At 36.0% G+C, this 22,295-nt stretch overlaps 1 protein-coding gene across 3 annotated transcripts in view; it reads right to left on the reverse strand.

Moving 5' to 3' along the window:
- The window catches only part of SESN1 (sestrin 1), a 109,245-nt gene that overhangs the window by 85,228 nt on the left and 1,722 nt on the right, over positions 1–22,295 (reverse strand). The gene's annotated exons all lie outside the window — the stretch shown is intronic.

The raw sequence follows: 22,295 nt of genomic DNA on the forward strand, positions 1-22,295 counted from the left end.
CCTTTCTCCAGACTTCTCTCTTCCCTTGTTTCTCAGTACTTAAGTCATGAAAAATTTCCTCCCCCCACAACTGCTCTCATCTTGACTACTCACCAGAGCAATTTATTTTTTCAGCTGCCTTCTACCAGATTAGCCCACAGTGCTACTCTTTTCCCAACCCCAATCCACCCATTAAAATGTCTTCCTAAATAGAGGTATGCTAGATATTTTCTATTTGTTTCTCCAGATCACCTCTCTGACCTACTCCACCTCACTGTGTGCTTCAGAACGCTCACCTCTAGGGATTGTATCACTGGAGTTCCCTTGCCATCTGGCTTATAATTAGGTTCTTCCAATGGGAGACACTAACAAATTGAAGGGCAGGGGGAAGAAGGTCAGGGTATTCATTACCCCACTTTCCAGGCTCAGGGCTAGCAGTGGGTATACTCCTCTACTGAAGGCCATAGATCCTGTTAGGCAGGCAGCCTTCTTCTTTAGCTGTAACTCACAGTGTTCCAGTACCTACTCCCAACCCTTACTCCTTGAGGTTTGCAGTTATTACTAGTCCAAAATGCTTATCATCCCATTTTAGTTTCCCTTAACTCTGCCCACACCTTCAGGCATCCCAGTTGAGTGTGCCATCCATTTCCTGCCAGGATCCTGGCTGACTAAGCAGGGAGGAAAAGAAACTAACTAAAAATTATATTGACATCTTCAGAGAGACTACAGAGAATAAATACTCATTATATAAGAACTGGTTATTCTGAGAAACGAACAGAGAAGAAACAGTTCTTGAAAATTAAAAGCATGACTGTTGAATAAACATGTTAATAGAAGTACTGAATAACAGAACCAGACTGAAGAGCAAATTTATAATTTGGAAGCTAAATTCAAGGAACTCTCCAAGGTATAGAGTGAAAAGACAAACAAAGGATATAAGGCAAAAGGTTAGATGGAGGTCTAACACTAAGAAGAGGTCAAAAGGACAGATATAACAAAGATAATGGAAGAAAAGAAATAATAGAATAATCTGAGATTCAAATCTTTGTACTGAAAGGGCCCAAGTGCAGAGGATTAATAATAAAAGGTACGTGGAGAGAGACACACACTCTAAAATATACAATAAAATTTCAAAATTCAGAGGTTAAATAAAAACATCTTAAGCTACAAGAATGTCCTTATTCTTAGGAGATACATGATAAAGTATTTAGGGGTGACATGTCTAACTTTCAAGAGGTTCAGCAAAAGAAGAGAGAAAAAAAATTAGAGAAAGCCATTATGGCAAAAGGTGAATGGTATGTGGTATTTAACTGTATTATTCTTTGAACTGTTCAATAGGTTTAAAAAAAAAGAGAAAAAAAGAAAAACAAGGCTTCCAGAGAGAGGTAAAACAAACAAAAATAGGTTTCATAAAAAAAAAAAAAATGAGACACAGACTGGCATAAGATTTCTCAGTATAAATATTAGATGCAAAAAAGTAGTGAAACAGGGGCGCCTGGGTGGCTCAGTTGTTAAGCGTCTGCCTTCGGCTCAGGTCATGATCTCAGGGTCCTGGGATTGAGCCCCACATCGGGCTCCCTGCTCAGCGGGAGGCCTGCTTCTCCCTCTCCCACTTCCCCTGCTTGTGTTCCCTCTCTCGCTATGTCTTTATCTGTCAGGTGAATAAATAAAATCTTTAAAAAAAAAAATAGTGAAACAATGTCTTCACAGTTCTGAGAGAAAATGATTTTAACCCAGAATTCTAGTGAACTATAATGAAACCTGGGGGCAAGGTAAAAGCACTTTGAAATATTCAAGGGCCAGAAAGCTTAATTCCCACACACTCTTTTAAGAAAAAAAAAATAATAGTGAGCTTATGTAATCTAAACAACATAGCAGTGAAATACTTAAATGAAAAACTAGTTGAAACTACATTTTCATGCTAGACCAAACATTGTATTAATTATTGCTGAAACACTGGAATATCCTTTTAATTGGTCTTTGTACCTTTCCTATCCATTCCCACAAGGAGCCAATGTGATTTTATTTTATTATAATCTAATGCTCCATTTTATTTATTTTTTTATGTAGGTAATATATTCACATGGAACAAAATACATTCACATGATTTGGAAACAGAAGGTACAAGAAGGGATTACATTCCTAAGATCCAGACCATGGGGTCCAAGCACTTTAGAGGGCTCACCATAGGCTTCTTCCACCTGCACCCCTCCAGTATGAGAAGAGTCCAAGAGCCTAGGGCATGTACTCACCCAGACCATGCTCCAAGTACTTGAACCCTGGGAGTCTCTGCTCAAGTAGGCTAAACCCACTCTCAGGGCCTTTACATGGGTTGTACAAAGCCTAACAAAGGACCCATTGGCACACCCCTAAAGCCCAGGGAGTAGGCAAGTGGTAGCTGTATGTGGGAAGTGCACAGTCCTGATGTGAGGCCAGGGTGTCCATCCTTCATGGTATAGGTCTGGGAGTGGGGTTGGGCTGGGAGGACAGGGTGGAGAGGCCATACATATGCTGGCCAGGGCCCACCATACTGGAGTGGGCCTGGGAAAAGGTGCACAGCAAAAAGCCTCAGTCCCATTCCTGTCCCAGCCAAAAGGCTTCCTTTCCCTGAGACAACTCACTGTTTCTGACATAAGAGTAATCATTTTAAATCACAAAATCTGATAATGTAATCTCTAACCTAAGATATTTTAGTGGTTCGCCATTACTGTTAGGATAAATTCCAAAATCCTTGAGATGGTCAATATGGTGCTTCTCAAACTATAATGTTCATTACAGTCACCTGGGGATTCAAGTCAAATTTAGGACTGGGGTGAGACCTGAGATTTTGCATTTCTAACACTAGGTGATACAGATGCTGCTGGTCTGTAGGCCACACCTTGAGTAGAGAGAGCCTATAAGAGATTAACATGCCTTTTAAGTTGCAATTTCAACTGACCCAGTTAGGGAAGGAGACTGTTCTTTCTGGTCTACCCACATCACTTAAAAAGAAGCTGAAGTTGGTCCAGGCAAATGGGAGGGAGGGTAGATAGAAATTGCCAAGTAATGATAACAGCTAACTTTTATTCATTCATTCAATAAATAATTATTGGACATCTGTTTTTATGTGCTACCACTGGTCTAGAGAGCCCAGTAGTGAACAAGAAAACATGTCCATCTTCATGGAGCTTACAAACCTACTAGGGTAGACAGAATCAACAAGAAAATAAATAATGTCAAGTAGTGTTTGAGACTAAGAAGAAAAAATAAATCAAGATGAGGAGCTAGAAAATAAGAACAGGTGTTATTTTAAACAACTGAGGCATACACAAGGATAGATTTAGCTTTTTGTTTTGTTTTGTTTTGCCACATTAAGTACTAAGGCAGGCAACTGTGTTAAGTGCCTTAAAGAGATCAAGGTGCTATTATCTCAGTGACAGGAATTGTGTCTTATTTTGCAGATGATAAAACTGAAGCTTAGAGACACTAAATAACTTGTCCAAGGTTAGACAGCTACGCAGAACCAGGATATGGACCCTGGCAATCTGGCTATTACTTATTTCTGTATTAATTAGCTTTTGCTGAGGAAAAACACAACCCCCAAATCTGTGGCTTCCATATGTATTTCTTGCTTGTGTTATATGAGGGCTGGAGCTCTACCATGCTCAGCTGGGCTTCTTCTGTTCTAACATTCTTGAAGCAAGACTTGAACTTTTTTTTTTGCTTTTTTTAATTCCAGAGGAAGAGTTTAGTGATTCATCAGTTGCATATATACCCAGTGCTCATTAATGAGCACTCCTTAATGCCTGTCACCCAGTTACCCCATCCCCCGCACCTCTTCCCTTCAGCAACCCTCAGCTTGTTTCCTAGAGTTAAAAGTCTCTTATGGTTTCTCTCCCTCTCTGATTTCGTCTTATTTTATTTTTCCCTCCTTTCCCTATGATCCTCTGTTTTGTTTCTTAAATTCCACATATGAGTGAAATCATATGATAATCATCTTATATATATGTATATATATTATATGTATATATATGCATGTATCTATATATAATGGAATATTACTCAGCTGTCAAAAAATGAAATCTTACCATTTGAAATGACGTGAATGGTACTAGAGAGTATTATGCTAAGACTTGAACCTTTTAAGCTCTAGACTGCTAGTTTATGACAAACAACACAAATAACTCCAGTACCAATACCACCAGACATACCACAAGAGGATCGGCAGGCCAAGAGGATAAGCCAATGTTGAATTGGTAAGATTTTCCCTGTTGGTTTAAAACTCCCAAATTTCTATCACTTAAACTTTTCTCTACAGTTTAAGGAAGATAAGTTTAATATGCAGTAGGTCACTCTAGTTTAGTGGTTCTTAATCTTTTGGGGTTACAATCTCTTTGATAATCTGATAAAAGAAAAATGTTCATTACTCTATTATTCTACAATTCTGCATTCAATTAAGGGACACACAGGCTCCTAGAAAAACCATAATCCTCAATTTGAGAAACCTTAAATTGTTGCATCTTCCAAAATAAATCTCTGCACTGAAAACTTCCTTCTACTCCCTGGTGAACAAGAGTGATTCTTTTTTTTTTTTTTTTTTACTAATTATTTCATTTAATTAAAAGACAGTTAACTCTAATTATTAGCATATCAAACACATAGTTTTGTTATCTAAAACAGTTCTATAGCAAAAAAGAGTAAGGGCCTAGTTAGCTATTAAGAACTACTTATTTCAGCTTCTCTAAAGACAAGTTTTATTTATGGATTACCTGTGTATAAATTAGTCGTCAATATTTTTATTCTATGGTGGCTGATTTTCCCTCTATACTCACTGGCTTACAATAAGAATGTTGTTCAATACAACTCTGGTCCCTGAGAAATACAAGTATATTTGTAAATTATCCTAAGTCACATATAGCTTTTTTTTTTTTTAAGAGAAGGTACATTTACCCTCTCCTCCCCCAAATCATGAAATGCATCCCTCGACTACTAAGAAATGATTTAAGTTCTATATCATTTTTAAGTTTCATAGTGTATTGGTGAACTTTTTTTTAAAACAATACTACTAAAATATAAAACAACACAGTGGAGTAAGCAGGCAAGTAAAATAGTAACTTTCTTTTTTCTTTTTTTTTTAAAGATTTATTTATTTGAGAGAGAGAGGGTCCATGCACGGTGGCAGGGAGGGGCAGAGAGAGAGGGAGAAACTTTTGCAGACTTCTGGGCTAAGCACGGAGACTGGCGCAGGGTTCAATCCCAGAAGCCTGAGATCATGACCAGAGCCCAAATCAAGAGTTCGAAGCTTAACCGATTGTGCCACCCAGGTGCCCCAATAGTAACTTTTGATACATGTTACCCCAATGTAATTGAATCACAATCTGTAGAGCTCTCATTAATACAACATATCCAAACTATTACATGGCTAATACAAGGAGCTTAAAGTAAACAGGATTATAAGGATGGTTAAATATATACTTACACAAGGCCAGCTGTGTTTGTGACTTGATCTACATTACCTTGTAAAAGAGCTAAGACTTTGATAGTTGACTACAGAATCATTAAAAAATAGGTATTTTAAATCTGAAACTAATAACACTGTATGTTAATTATATTTCAATTAAAAAAATAGGCATAAATAACGGTAATAACATTTGAATTGAATAGATCTAGGAATAATTATAACTGAAAAGGCAAATTTATATTATTTGCACTTAACAAAATCAGTAATAAAATATTCTTTAGATTTGAAAGGCAGTATAGTCTTGAGATTAATACAACAAACTCTGGAGACCAAACGCCGGAGTTTGAATCCCTCCTCCACTGTGTAGACAAGCTAAGTGAACAGGGACAAATTTAGATAACCTCTCCTTGCTTCAGCTTCCTCTCATTAAATGGGTGAGTTAATGGGTGAATGCAAGTATGGGGGAAAGAAATCCGAGCACTAGAATGTAAGCTCTATAAGGGTAGATTTTTATCTTTTTTTTCTCACTAATGTACGTAGAGCCTAGAAGAGTGCCTAACAATAGTAGGTGCTCAATAAATATTTGTGGAATAAATGAGATTATAATTATTAACATGGTGATTTCGGCAGAGATGGAAAAACTAAACCAGTTAAGCTCAGCTATTTAAACTTGGAAACTTTCCCTTTCTCTCCAAACTCCCTCCTTTAAAACGGAAATATAAGCTTTCTGAAGTTGCACATCGAACTCTTCTCCTAAAGCCCATAGCACCAAAATAGGATTAATAAACTAGTTTTCAGTTGAGCAAGAGTGCCATCTAGTGTTCATAAAAACTATAGTAAGCTGAAAATTTGGAGTGAATTTTCATCCGGTGTGATGCTAGCCAAGGGAAAAAAACCCAATGCAAAATTCATTAGGAAAAAAATCTGCTTTATCAACAGCCAAAGTCTTTGAACGAAAGGTAATTCTAAAGGCAATTAAAGAATTGCAACTTTTAAAATTAGTATATGCCATACTAGAAGAAACAATTCAGAGAGTATACTGAAGTTCTACTTACCACCATAAAGGTTATTCTCCTTCGAATATAAAGTGGTGTTATTGAACTTCTTTTCTCTTTAATGACATGTATTTTTGGTTTTTATTAGAAGAAACAGAAGTACACATTATAAAAATTTTGGAAAAATGTATTAAAGCATAAAACATGGCCTAGAGATAACCACTGTTGGCATCTGGAGATTTTATATATATAAGTTATATCTCCTAGATTTTAAATATATATGGGAAAATATTTTAATTTTAATCAAATATTTGGCCAAGAAATTAAAAATATGAGAAAATGAGAAATGATTTTTAAAAACTGAAACCAAGAGCTTTCCGTACAATTGAAAAGCCCTAGCCTCCAATAAACACTGTATTCAGTGGAGTAAAAATTTTTTTAAACGGCTATCAATTATGTAATCATTTTGCTCTGGTTCTGCAATAGCCAAAATCCTTAAGGAGTTGAAGCTTATAAAATGAAAAAAAATTATTTCATCTGTTCCCTCTCAGATACCATTAAATTGACAGTAAAGTATACCAACTTGAGTTTGGGAGATTTGAATAAAAATTTGGGTTTGCAATTATGTTTAATCTCATTCATTATTCATTAGAGAATGCTAATAAGTTTGGGGCTTTATTTCTAATTCCTTTTCCTCTCAAATCAGAGACACAACTGAGATGTGATCCATAGCTCATTTGATAGTCATTGAATGATGAAAAGAAAGATGTTTGCCACTTCCCACCTTTTAGACCAATGCTGTTTTACTTTTAGTACAAAGAATGGGAAGTAAGGAATTTCCTAAGATTGCACAGGAATAATGGCAGTGGGGGGGGGGGCAGAAAAGTCATGGGGGTCAGTGGGGATGAAGAAGAAGATCAAGAAGCTGCTAGAGGAGGTGGGTAGGCCACTCCAACTGAGCCTTGTTGGGCCCCAGACAGTAAAGGAGCCAGACCTGGGGAAGGGCATCCATGGCCAGGCTGGTGGTGTGAGGCTCCTTTAAGTAGACCGTGGTTGCAAGGTTGGGAAGGAGACAGACTCTGGGCTCATACTATTATTTGCTGGACCAGTCTCTTCTAGGCATTGATTAGGTTTCTGGGCATATAAACTTAATCACAACTCTTTTCACAATATGCAGGGAGGCCCCACTCTGCCCAATCCCTAGCTTCCAGAGATGATGTTGTGATAGGCTGCTTTAAAAATGATTCTCAATGATCCCTGCCTCCTGGTATTCACTCCATTGTGTAATCTGCTCCCCTTGAGTATGGGCCGGACCTAGTGACTTGGTTCTAATGAACAGATTAAGGCAAAAGTGATGGCATGTCTCTTCCAAGATCAGGTTATAAAACTGTGACTTCTGTCTTGCTGGCTCTTTTGCTGGTTCTCTCTCTCTGTCTCTTCTCAGATGCTTTTCATGAAGAAGCAAATGGAGAAATCTACATGGCACGGAACTGAAAGCAGCCTCCAATCAGCTGCCTGTAAGAAACTGAGGCTCTCAATCCAAAAGCCCTCGAAGAATTGAATCTGGTCAACTGAACTGAATTCTATGAGTTTGGAAGCACATCCTTCTCCATTTGACCCTTCAGCTGAGACCATGGCTCTGGCTAACACCTTAATGGCAGCCTCATGGGAGATTGTGAAGCAGAGGTCCTAGCTAAGCTGTAGCCAGATTCTCAACTCACACAAATTGTGAGATAATAAATGTGTATTGTTTTAAGCCACCAAATTTGTTATGAAGCAATGGATAACTCAGTCAATTGTTAAACGAAAAAAAGCTGCTCAAGCCCACCTGAGTGAACCATACCCTAAGAGTCTTTGCCCCCACGCTGTGGCAGTCTCCCCAGTTACCATCAAGGCCTGGACCCTGCTTTCCTTCTTGGCACAACTAGGCACTTCTTTTGTGGATTTACAGATTAGGTTCTCCTTAGTTCACCTGCCTGGTCTTTCTCTCCCACCCAAGGGCTTCTGTACCTTCAGCATTAGAAATAATAGGACATATGAGGAAACTTCCTAGCTTCAGTGACCAGACCATCTTGGAATCTAAGTGCAGTGTGGTTTCTAAGATAAACCACCCATCCGGATTATGTATTATTAATTTTATTGCTTTTTGCAGTTTCTTTTCACCATTTACCAACTGGTATGAAAATACTTCAGTATTTTAACAAGTATTACAGTGCCAACGCATCCTGGATGAATATCCGCCCTGGTTTATGCTATCGGGTTAATTCCTCAGACAAGATTCTAGATCCAAATTCTACTTCCCTTCAATTAGTTTTTAAATATAATTATTAATATAATTTTTGCAACTTCTTTTGGACATCTCAATCTTTAAATTATGATGGTATTACCATGTGGAAACTACCAAGCTGGAACTACTTATAATGCCCAACACTGTAGTGAGAAGGAGCTTTGACAAAAGTCATAGTTACATGTTCATACATGTACTGACAGACGGCAAAAGGAAAATAAAAGGGGGCCACAAAAGGAACAAAAAATGAGGCCAAAACTTAGTCTGCAGGAAAGTACAACAGAGCATTAATTTCCAGCCAGTCATCAGAGGTTTGGTTTGGGCATGTTGGAGATAGGAGGAGTGTATACTTGTGTAAACAGATGAGTTGAAGAGAAAAGTTAATTATTACATTAAAATTTATATGCTCCATTAAGCTGTCTTTGTTATCCTAACCCATCCTGGTCTTTCCTTGCTTTGAATTAATATAACAGTCTATATATCATATAATTTTTCTGCACTTATTTTAAGTCATTTTTCAATATAAAAGTAATACATGCTCATTGCAAAAAAAAAAAAAGCTATAGGAAAACAGATTAATGTTTAAGAACATAGACACTTAGGAATCAGACATGCCTTCTGCCCTCCCAGTATTCACTACTTGAGTTATGTAAGATTCACCTCAGAGAATTGTTGTAGGTATAAAATTAGATAATGCAGGGAAATGGGCCTTCAAAGAAAGTGCATAGTTTGTATAAATTCTTCCAGAACGTGGATATAAACCTCAAATATAAAAACGCAAAAGTATAGCAAAAATTGAATTTTGCAGATCTTGTGTGATCCAGAGAATGTCTTTAGTGGTTGTACCCTTTAGGCCTGGGGGCCAAGGAAAGCAGTATCCAGGAAGACTAAAAGTGCTTCTTCTTAATGAGAAAGCCTAGATTTTGAGAAGTTCCTGTTTCCTTGGCTAAATAAATCAGAAACCTATTCTAATTTTCTAACAAGTGGGTGCATTCGTATTTGTGTATTTATTTTGTTTGGGGAAGATATCTTCCTCAAAACCTATAATCCACCTGAAATTTTGCACATGTTATATATAAAATGTTTATAATAATGCCTGGCACATAATAAGTACTCAGTAAAATTAAGTATTTATTAATAATTATTATAAAAAAGGAAAACTAAAATTTCTAATAATCCCACTCTAAAAGAGAACTACAGCTAGTATTTTGGTGCATGTAGTGCATTTGGTGCTTGTATTGAATGTGGTGCATGCATATTTCCCCTCTCTATAAAAATATATGTATTTGGCACTATTTTAAAAATTTCTTTTCCACTTAAATAATCTTTTGTTTTCTAATAAATATATTTTAAAAGAATTTTCAATAACTGTATAATAGTCCTTTATAAAGATGTATTATAATTTAATCCATTTTTTAATTATTGGATATTCAGAATATTATCCACTTATATAAAAACACATATAGATAATACATTTACATGCTAAACAGCACTACAGTGATTATCATCATACATAAATTTTTCAAGTGATTTCCTAGATGTGAGCCATTATGTACACATTCCTTTAACAACAGTTGCACTGTTGTCAACATGCTATCATAAAATTTAACATTTTTAGTCACAGTCTTGATTTGCTCTTAAATTTTTTTCTCTACGTCACTGCAAAATTCTTAAGGGTAGTGGTTGCCTTCTACTGCTTTTTCTATCCCCCACAGTGCCAGACCAGTGTCAAGCACAAAGAAAGATTCAAAATGAATTCTAACTTTAAAAAAGTATACTCATTTCAGCCTTAGGTGGAGAGGGAGGTCAACTAGAGGTGCTGTGGGGTTCAGAAGAAAAAAACAGTAACCCTCTCATTAAGTATTTTAACAAAGGAAAAGTCACTAACTATAATTTAGTTTCATGCCAACCAATAAAAAGCATTTGATATAAACATGTAGTACTAAAATAACAGAATATTTCAAGGTTTGACTCTTCACATTTTATAACACATCAACTACCAAATTCAAAGAAGCAGCCATTAAAAACTAGTATAGATTGGAATTAGACACCTCTTAATCTTAATAATTACCACCAAGGAGATAATAATATAATGCACTAAAGGGAATAATAAAAAAATAAAATAAAATCAAGATTAAAATACTCATTGTGTGTTGGAAAAGCCAAACAACTCTAGCTTGAGGTCAAATTTTTCTTTAGAAAATTACTCTTATATGTTAAACTGAAGAAAGAAAAAAAAGGGCTTGCCTTACATCCATTCTTCAATATTCAGTACAGGCCCAACTGTGCAAGGTTTGTTTAAATCTTTAGCATCTAAGGAAGATGAACTAAACTTTTAATGGAGCACTTAAGAACAAAGCAAATGGAATTATTTGTTAGTAGCTGTTACTAATGAAGGAAGTATAGCATTTAGATTTTGACAAGATTTATTGCCAAAGTCATTTTGATTCATCATGCTATACTAGATTTTTAGGGCACATGCCATAGATATCAGAACTCTGACCTAATAAGTGGTATACAAAATTATACAAAATAGCAGGCACTATTAGGAATTTGAAAATATTTTGTACTTAACAGTATAGTTATGATGGGATTTACAATTAGAAAATACTGATGAAGTATTTTAAAATTTAATTTGCAACATATAGGCAACAAAGTTAAAAACACCTCAACATTACATTAAGTACACAATTCAAATTGAGTAATTTCTTAAAATCATTATATAACTTATTTCACAATTTAAGCAATCAAGATTAAGATGTTCCATTTTGATCAGATAAGTGTTGAATTATGGAAAGGATAAGAAAAAAAGTTACCTTACTACACTATTTAAACATAATCCTTTATGGTTCTACTAACAATCTTCAACAATCATGGAATAAAAGTATCCAAAAACTTTAAAGTATGCATGGGAGACATACAAACAGAAAAATGATTTCTGTATGAGCTCAAAGTAATGATACAAACTGGGCTTGATTTCTAAAAAGACAACTGAGGCCCCTTTTCTTTTTAGCTGTAAACAACTTGCTGTTATGACATGTAATGCAATACCATATTTTGGGAAATTTCAAACATTCACAACCCACAGGAAAAATACTCAACACTCCTACACTATTTTTTTTTTAAGCCCACAATAGTGCAGTCTTTCAGCTACAAAGCCAGAAGCCAGTTAAAAAACCAGTACTTTTCCACTAGAGTTACTTATGGGGCGGGGAAGGGGATGTTTGACACTGCAAACGTTCGGGTCTAAAATAAGATCATTGCAAGGAGTTACTACAACACTCACGCTGCCAGCACTGTCATGGCAACAATGAACTAGCTAGGAGAATGCTCTTTTAACATTCAAAGTGAACCTTGAGTCTATTATTCATGGAAATATACCAAATTTTCTTTTAGGCAGCTCACTAAAGAAATCATCTTACTTGGTAATCTCTTAATGTAAAAATAAACCTTTCATACACCATATTTCCAAGATCACAGTCCAGAGTCTCCTTGTAATCAGCTGAAATTTGTAATGACGACATACTAAAAATTATGTACCACAATGAAACATGAAATTAATCAGGTTCCAAATGCAACTTCAAGATGGGTCAGGGTTTAAGTAAGAATCTGGTATGCATTTTACTAATGTCTAAGAATGTGGTTTCCCCTAGAAACACCAAAGTTTTACATTTCATCCTGAAGGAAAACTAATTTGGAACAAAAAGTAATAAATATTTTCACTGCTAGGAGCCTTATATTAAATTTTTATTCAGAAAGGGCAGTATAATGGTGAAAAGTGTGGTGTCTGTGGAGTCTCAATGCCTGGGTATGAAACCTGGCTCTTCTTACTAGCTACGATACCTCAGGCAAATTATTTAACCTCTCTGGGCCTTGATTTTTCCTCATGGTAAAGTAGGGATAATAATACCTACTACTCTTCAGTGTTGTTGTGAAAACTAAATATATATACATATTTACACACACACACATATATTCATTCATATATATATGAAAAGGGCTAAGAACTAGGCTCCCCATAAAGAATGCCATTTCTTACCACATTCAGAAGTTTACATTCTGCCAAACTAGAAAGATTAAAAGACTGCTGCAGGTGACTTAAGATAACTTGGTTCCAATGTCACAACAGATTTTAATGGGGATACGCATGGCAGCTTAGGAGGAGTCTCAAAGACACACGCCACACATAACCAAGCAAATTCAAGAAATCTAACAGTACAAAATCTCTTCAAGTCCTGTTACCTTTCCTGGGGTATCTTTGATTACTTTGTTTTAATCATATCAAGCTAAGCTGGGCCAGTTAGCTGGCAAGAATGAAAGGACTGTTTTGGGGACTTGCAGTTGAGTATGTCAGGATCCCATTGTGGGGAGCAGAGTAGGAACACTGATAGCGCAGCTCTACTCTCTTTAGTAGACCTTCGAGCCTAACAGTCTCTGCAGCAGATAACTTGCCTGAAGCGTCAGGTATGAACTGACCAGGCACAGAAGATTCAGTTGCTTACTGACAACATCGGCATACAAGCCATGATCTGCTTTTCCTATATTATGTGTCCCTGGAGATGTATTTGAAAGTCAAAAGCTCACAAGTGGAATAATAGACTAACATGATATCAAGGGAGGAATCCAGTTCCCAGAAAGCTAAAACAATGTTTATAAAATCCTTAATTTGCTTCCTAGAGGTGTTTTTTCCTCTAGGGTGCTATCCTCTGGGCCAGGGAACCTGGAAGGTAGGTGCAAACTTTCCCAGCTGCTCAGGAACTTGGGTACCCTAAAAATCATATCGTGTCAGGGGCTCAATTTCCCATCTCTTTTCTATCGCACTGTGGGGGCAGAACAGAATATTAATAGTTAACATTCACTGAGTGCTTACTGGATTCCAGTAAGCACCGCACATGTTACCTCATCTAATCCTTTCAACTCTGTGAGGGAACTGAGGTTTAAGGAGGTTATGTAATTTCCCCAAGGTCACAGAGTTTGGCAGAGCAAGACTTAGAGCCAGGTCTGACTAACTCCAAAGCCCATGATCTTGACAATTATACTCTAATCCTGTTCAAATACTGAAGCAAAGGCCTTGGCTGTGGACCTCCCCATGTACACTAGACCACCTGGATGACACATGCAGCTGCCCGCCTGCAACTCTTTCCTGCTGGTGCCATCCTGACATAGCAGAATGGTGTTAGACTCCAAGGAGGGGATGGATGCTACAAATCTGCCATCACCACTACGGCAAACCTCTGGGCATGCCAAACACCTACCTTGGGGCAGTGGCTGGTTAGAAGAACCCTCTGCTAAAGTTGGACATCAGCACTAATCAGCTTATATATAAAAATTCAATGCACAGAGGTAATTAGGAGTGTCAATATATGTGGATACAGAGTGTGGGATGTATGAAAAATCCTGAAGTAATGCCAATTTGGAGTTTGACTCATTAACTAAACCACCTCAGATCAAGCTTATCATCATCATCAACATCATTGCCAATACTTATTGAGCACTTACTATGTACTTCTACATGTTTTACACGTTCATTTAATTCTCAAAACTACTCTGAGTTTGGTATTATTGTTACCCTCATTTTACAGATAAGTAGTCTCAAAGAGTTTATTCATAAATAAATTTGTAAGTTACAAAATATTGAAGGTTACAAAATGCTTTACCAATATGATCTTTTTAATAATCAAATCACAAGGTAGACAATTATGTAAATTCACAGATGAGGAAATTGAGACTACAGAGGTTAATTTATTCATGAGCATATATGGCTGGTAAAGAAAATCCAGTAAGATCTTTATTTTTTTACAGTAAGATCTTTAAATCACTCTGAAGTAATATCTCTAGTCACTGTGAGACTGTACACGTCGAATAGTCAGAAAGCAAAATAAATCAAGAAATGTTTTTTAAGCAGAATCATTATAAAATTAAGTGAAACAGCCTTTTCCTTGCCATGTCAAAAGATAGATAAGCATAGTGTTTGGCATATAGAAGGTACACAACAAATACCTAATAAATGATATGAGAAGAAATAATTCACTAGGTTCAATGGTAAAATCTAGAATGTCTCAAAAAAAATTCAATTATTTCTTAGAACCTCTGGCATCAACAAAACTGAATCAATACAGATTATATTTTATAATTTAAGTCTGCCAATGCCTACATTACTTGTTAGATGAAAAACTAGACACACCTTAATTTGGTGAGGTGTTATCACTATACAACTTTGAGAGACATTGTTTTGTGAGAAAACATGTCTCCCTATCATTTAAATCACTTTTTACTTTTGAAAGGCTTCTCTTAAATATGTCCTTCAGTACCATTGAACATATCACCCTACCACTATTTTGCAAGGCTTGGCCTTTATCACATGATTGGAAGAATATCTTGCTGTGTTTAGGCTATGAATAGCATTTGAAAAATTACTCAGTTATAATTATAGACAGCTAACACCTGCCAACTTGCTAGAAAATGAAATCACGTAAAATTTTAAGATGAGTGTGCAATGCTTGTCAAACGATTAAGTATCAAAACAGTCAATGCTTACTTTTAGTGGGGTAAACTAAGATTCTAACTAGACTTTACTGAATATTACACATAGAATTAACACATTATCTTAGCTAATTTTTAGAAAGTATATTAGCTTGTCAATTTAAACAATTTTAAAGTTAAAACACTAAATGAATACTATTTATACTATTAAATGAATACTTTTCATTTAATGAATATGTATATATGAAAGTTGATTTGGATCACTCACAAAATTCACATCATAAATTTTGTTTCCCTTTAGTATGGTTTAAGTTGTTTTAAGGTAATTTTATAATACAAATAATAATTTATAAATCTATGAAGCGGTTTCCCTTTTTATATTAAACATGGGGTAAGAATAAAATATAAAACTAAAAATATCTTTCTAAGGTAACGACATATTTCATTGCAATCTAATAAAATTTTCCTATTTTGTTATATAAAAGAGATTAGAACATGAGAAGACAGATGATTCTTGTGTTGCCAAATTTCACGAGTTTTTTTCTTATAAATTGAAAAATGTCAAAAACTGTGACAGTCTACCAGTAACACACAGACTTTTAACAATAACATTGCCAACTGGAAAGATCCAATAAATGGTCCTGTTATCCTACAAAACTCCCTAAGTATTTCCAGTGAAAAAGCATTTTTTAAAAAACAAACATCTTTTATTTTTTTAAAGATTTTATTTATTTATTTGAGAGAGCGAGCGAGCACGCGAGAGGGGTGAGGGGCAAAGGGAGAAGCAGACTCCCTGCTGAGCAGGGAGCCCAATGCAGGACTCCATCCAGGGACACTGGGATCATGAGCTGAGCCGAAGGCCGATGCTTAACCGACTGAGCCCCCCCAGGTGCCCCCCAAAACAAACATCTTTTAAAAGATTTTTTAAAATATACAAACATTATAAATGTATCTTTATCAGCACTAGTTTAACGTGGTGTAGTAACCAAAAGGGAAAAAAAACAAAGCATGGCATGTTTCCATAGTATGCCTATTTAGCTGAGGTTTTCATATTTCAATTTCCAGTCTGCCCAATGCTGCCAAACAATACCATCATCAAATATTCTGAGGAACTCTCAGATGCCCCTGAGTACACTGTGCCTGCATAATTAAAGTACTAGGTAATTTTATCAAGGTCATCAAAGGTCTCACTTAATGTAATAAACGTGGTCTAGAAAAGTTGGGTCAAAATAAGTCTTATTTTCCATTGACTTCTATTAAAAAAACCAAGTATTTTACCATATGGTATGACAAAAATAGACTGATTTGAGAAATTGTGACAAAGAGATTAAAACTGGTGGCAAACCTTGCTTGGTCTAATGTACTTCCAGCAGTACTTTCATCCTTCTATGCATTTTAGGCACTGCCCCCTCCCCCAGCATCTCCCTTGTCCTTCCACAAGTTCTAAAAATTTCCCCATTTCTACGGTTCCCCCAGTCCATGTTAATTTGCTTCCACATAAACACTGCCTGTTTCCAAATATGAAAATTCTATGTGATTAAGACATGATATCAAATAGGACCCTTTTGCATCAAAGTTTTAAGTGATTGATAACCCTTTATTATATGCAAGATTGCATGTCTACTTTCTGTCAGGTCAGCTTCAGCAAATCCTCAAATTGGCTGTTTGAGTTATTAATTTATTTTCTATTCAAATGGTTAAAAGATATCCTGGAAATTTCTAGTGGTCATCAAAAGGAAAATGAATATAACTCTAAAAGAAAACAGCACACCCACGCCTATTTTCTAGTTCTTTTACTCCATGAATGATCTGTAGAGCACTTTAAGGGCACAGAGTGTTAAAGATGAGAAAATCTAATTAAGCTGAACTATTATTTCACAGGGTCCTTCATGATGTCGTGAGCAACCCATGACCTTAAATTGAAATCTAATAAGCAAGTGTTTAGCATCCCATTTTTCTGCCAAACACTACATCCCATTTATAAATTTATAAATTAAACAACATGCTAAAAAAAACATTTTTAAATGAATCATTCTATTTTTTTTTCCATGCTAGAGACCATCTGGGGCACTGTAACAGGAATTAAATATCTGAAATCTGAAAACTTAAAAAAAAGTATCCTTGTTAGTTTCAGTCTTTCTGAAGTCAGAACAAAGGAAGAGGATGGATGTATTTATATATTATAAAGAGGACACTGAGGGTAGATAGTACAGATATGATTCATCCTGTAAGCAAGCCAGTGGGTTAAAAAAAAAAAAAAGATAAGCTCTTACTTTGTCTGCAAACCATTTAGAAAAAAAAAGTAGTTAAAAGCTGCCTTCAGTTTCTTCACATTCTCCACCCAAAGAAATACAGACAACCTGAGGGTAAATAGCATTCCCCACTGAGATCAAAAGCTACTGAAGAAAGTGGTCAAAGGCAGGAATGAGAGGAGGCACTGAATAGAGAAGTAAGCTAGGAGGCTTTCTGAAGGAAAGGGACTGAGTTCTCAGTATATTAATAAAATAAGAAAGGCCAGAAAATAGTGGATATGGAAGAAAGAAACTTAGTGTAAATACTGAAAGAAGACTCTCATATTTGTTGTGGCCGAGAGTAGAGTGAATTTTCAAGATGTACCACCTTAAACTTTTGGCTTTGACTAGACATAGTAGTAAAAAAGAAATCAAAACAAAACAATCAGTTTAAAAGGCCAAATCTGCTTCTAGAATGTTCCTAATCTCATGTTACATTTTATATAATTATAAATTATGTTTCTAATCTAACAGAATCTAAATTATAACTAGACCAAAGCAATATTTTATCTAGTGAGATATTAGATCAGTTCTAATAGCAGCCTCTGACTAAACCTGACTACCTTGCATCCCCCTTCTTCCTCACCAACAGAAATTTTTTTGTTCAAGTGATGGGGGTGTCCTGGCTGTTAGGGGCTGAATGCAGATTAGTCCAAACCAAAACCAGAAACGCCCAATTTCCTTGCCAATGACTAGCTTAGAAAAGGGCATGTGATCCAACCCTAGTCAATAAAAACTGACAGGAAATCTGCCGGAGGCTGAGAAAAGCTTTTCTTCCCTGATAGACACAAGTGAAGAGACTCTTCTCATCTGTAGATGGGTCATGACTGCCCGTGGAGCTTGGAACTGCTGAGGCAACCTTGCCACCATGAGTAGAGACAGTACTAGCTATGCTGAGGAAAGGAAAGCAGAGAGATAGAAGGCAAACAGGTAATGTAGTTTGATAATGAATCAATCAATTAAGCTTGAAATTGCCCAACCTCAAGATTTATTATACTAAGCAATAAATTTCTTATTGTTAAACCTACAAACTATATATTACCCAAATTGGATATCAAATGGATACTCTAACTGCAACCCTTAACAACTGAAATATGCATCATACCCAACAGCTAAAGTTTCATTTCTCCTTGGGGGGTAACAATGCTTCACTAAATGAAAGCCTCCTCCACCCCACTTAACAAAGATACATACTTTGTTACTTGTTCTAAACTTTCTAAAACCAAATTACTTTCAGATAGTGTTAATTGCTGGCATGCTTATAAGAAAATTTAAGTTTTCCTTTTTCACAGTACAGAAATGAAAATGATCAAATGACCATTCTTAGAAAAGTACTTGGCTATTTTGAACACTCCTCATAATCTTTTGATGAGTATTTACACACTCACATTCCTCCCTTAATTATGTGAATCATAAACACTACAGTTCACCAGTAGACTATACTAATGTATCTGGCCAGTGTTAATACACCTGTTCCTTTGTTTAGAGAATCAAACATATCGAAAAGGTATTATGGGGTTAAGAACAACAACAACAACAAACCCAGCATAAATAAAGCCTACTATGAGACTAGAAGACCTTCCTCAAAAGCAGGGAACAAGTTTTATTGATCTTCCAGTCCAGTGCCTGACACAGAACAGTTCTCAAAAATGTGTTCAACAGATTTAAGTATGTTGATGTGAAATCAATAAATTGAGAACAGGAATACAGAGAATGCTCTCTCCCAATGTGCCAATTTTTTACAGGTTTAGCCATTTTGAGTTGAATCCATCCTACCCCTACCCCACCAACTCTCTTCCTGACTATGGTCGTCTGAGCTGATTTACAGCAATTAAGAGCAAGAACAGCTGCAGGAATTGCAAATTCAGTTCAGCTTCTGCTGCTTTACCAATGAATAACAGAAAGCATTATGGAGCACTACATTTTATAATTTGGTTTCTCATGTGAGGCTGGAGCGGTATATGGAAGCCAGATGACATTGGACATTACGTGACATCTTAAGAAGTTTAAATTCTATCCTCAAGGATTTTAGGCAGGAGAGTAACATGATCAGATTTCATTTTAGATAAATGACTCTGAAGTTATGTGGAGGATGGATATCAAGGTGGAGGATGGGTTAAGTCTGGAGAAGTGACAGATAACAATGACAGAACTACAACCACAGTAGCAGGGGCAGAAATCCCTTCAGGAGCTTTTTCTAATCAGATGTATCATAGGCAACTTAATCTCCACATGTCTAAAATAGAACTCACCACTCCTCCCAAATTGATCCTTTACCACTATTCTGTCTCAGGAAATGGCTGAACTATTCACCAAGTACTTCAAGCCAGACCCAGAGAGCATCCTTGATTTTACTTCCTCATCTCCTATATCCAATTCAATACCATATCCTGTGGTTGCTAACTCTTAGCAATCTCCCAAACCCATAGATTGTTTCCCACTTTTCCCCACTATATCCTACTCCACCATAATTTTCGCTTTGGACTAGTGGAATAACCTCCTAACTGATGTTGCACATCCACTCCTGACCCGTGAAATTCATTCTCTGCATTGCTCCCAAAGTAATCCTTCAAATACACCATGGATCATGTCCCCATCTTGCTCAAAACCCCTCAGTGGATTCCAATTGTTACTAGGATAAAGTCTACCACTCTTAACTTGGCCTACAAGATCCTCTGTTATCCAACTCCTGCCTAAAGACAGTAAGAATTCCTAAAAAAAAAAAATAAATAAAATAAAGACAGTAAGAATTCTTAATATTACTGAGCATTTCTTATGTGCTATTGCACTGTGCTATGTTTTGCAAGCATTTTTCATTTTATTCTCATTGTGAGCATTGTCTTCATTTTGCAGATAAGGAAACTGAGTCAAGGAGAAATTATGCAACTTATTCAACATTGCAGAGCTAATAAAGTATTGGAGCCAGATCTGACAGAGAATGTGCTTAAGTTTTCACTCTCCCTTCAAAAATATGCTCCAACCACATTGTGTTACTTTCCGTTCCTAGAACTCATCTGTTCTCTCTTGCCATGAGCTCTTTTACACAACTGTTCCCTATGTGTGGAATGTCCCCCTCACAAATTTCATTTTTGTCTGGATTACAGCTATTCATTTGTCAAATCTCTGCTTAAATGTCATCTCTTCAGGGAAGTCTTCCCTCACTATCTAAAATTATATTATTTGTTTACTTCTTTATGGTCTCTCTCTAGTAAAATGTCAAAATTGTTCACCACTGGTTCTTAGAATGGCATTCGCCAGGGGTTCAATTAACATTTGTTGTCTGAAGACATGCATGAATGATGTGGGGATGGAAACTCCCTAATCTGGTGACTTTATTCAGGCTGATAAGAAATAAAAAGAAGCCAAATACGAATTTGTTCATCTACTGGATATTTAGTAGCTTCCAGGTCCCAGCCAATACTCTTGAGAACTTAACGGCCCTTCCGAGGGGACAGACATAAACATGTGATGATAGCACAATAGAAGTACAGTGCCTGTTATAATAGTAGCAGGAATTAAGTGCAATAGATGCAGAGATGCAAAAGGAGTATAAATCTATGGAAAACCTTCACAGTGGAGTAGACTCTTGAACTTTTTTCAGGATAAATGAATCCTGAAATATATATCACATAGCCCATGTCTTTCACTTATGAAAAAGGAGAGGAGCATTCATTTTATACGGGGGCACTTTACATCTCCTTTAATTCTCACAACAGCTCTATGTTATTATTCCCATTTCAGAGATGTGGAAATCCAAACTCAGATCAAGTAACTTAACTTGTCCAAGGTTATGCAGTACATTAATAAAGGAGGAGAATTTGAGCCCAGGTCTGTCTGACTCCAGTACTCATTTACTTACCAATATATCACAGTCCTTTGACCCTGCATTCCCCAGAGCCTAATTACTTCTGTTTTCAATATAATTCTTAACTAAATTGGTTATCTGCTTTCCCATTTGAATATAAATAAACAGCAAAATTGAAGATTCAGGAAGAGAACAAAGTATACTGACAGTAAGGGGAGGAACAGAAAAACTATTAAAAATTGAACACAAAAATTCAAAAAACATGGATCATGTAGTCCTATACACTCCACCTCAGTTAAACAATAGTACTTGATGTGCCTAATGATGATCCCTTTATGGGAAAAAAATGGTTGTTCTAGACACTACAGTCTAAGAAATAGAGAAATAACTTTCAAGGCTTAAAAGGGTAAACTTCAGGTATCCAGAAAATTAATTCCTCTCTGATAACTCTGGATAAATGAATTGTAACAATTGTTCCCGAACTGTTTGTGAGAAGAAATATCCCAAGATCTTGAACAGAGTCTTCATTTTATGGACATGATTATTTTTCTGTTGCTTTAAACTAACCAAAATAGAAAAACTATTAATCTTAGCTTATATATATATACCCAAGTAAACTATAAGTTTTAAGAGCTTCCCATAAATGACTTCAAACACATGGATTAATTTAGACTGACCAGCATATTGTCACTGACCATTCTTAGGATCTAAAAACAACCTTTCTCTAAACAAACAAGCCCAAACAAAACCCTTCTAATAAATCTTCCAATAAAACAGGAGAAATTGATTATGTACAGAACAGGAGGAAAACTAACATTTTTAATCTGTTGCACTGAAAACTTAAGTAGGTATGCATGTGAAAAAGAAAAATCAAACAACTGAGGCAAACACAGAGAAAACTAATGAATAATTTACCATGAGCATTTCTAGCATTCACTCAACCTGGGTTCAACTTTTCAATCTGAAGATGTTAGCTCCTTTATAACACAGGCTTTTATTATTTTATGTAATTCAT

Source organism: Leptonychotes weddellii, chromosome 8 (genome assembly GCF_054177405.1).
Source record: "Leptonychotes weddellii isolate Sample4059 chromosome 8, ASM5417740v2, whole genome shotgun sequence".
Classification (NCBI taxonomy): domain Eukaryota; kingdom Metazoa; phylum Chordata; class Mammalia; order Carnivora; family Phocidae; genus Leptonychotes; species Leptonychotes weddellii.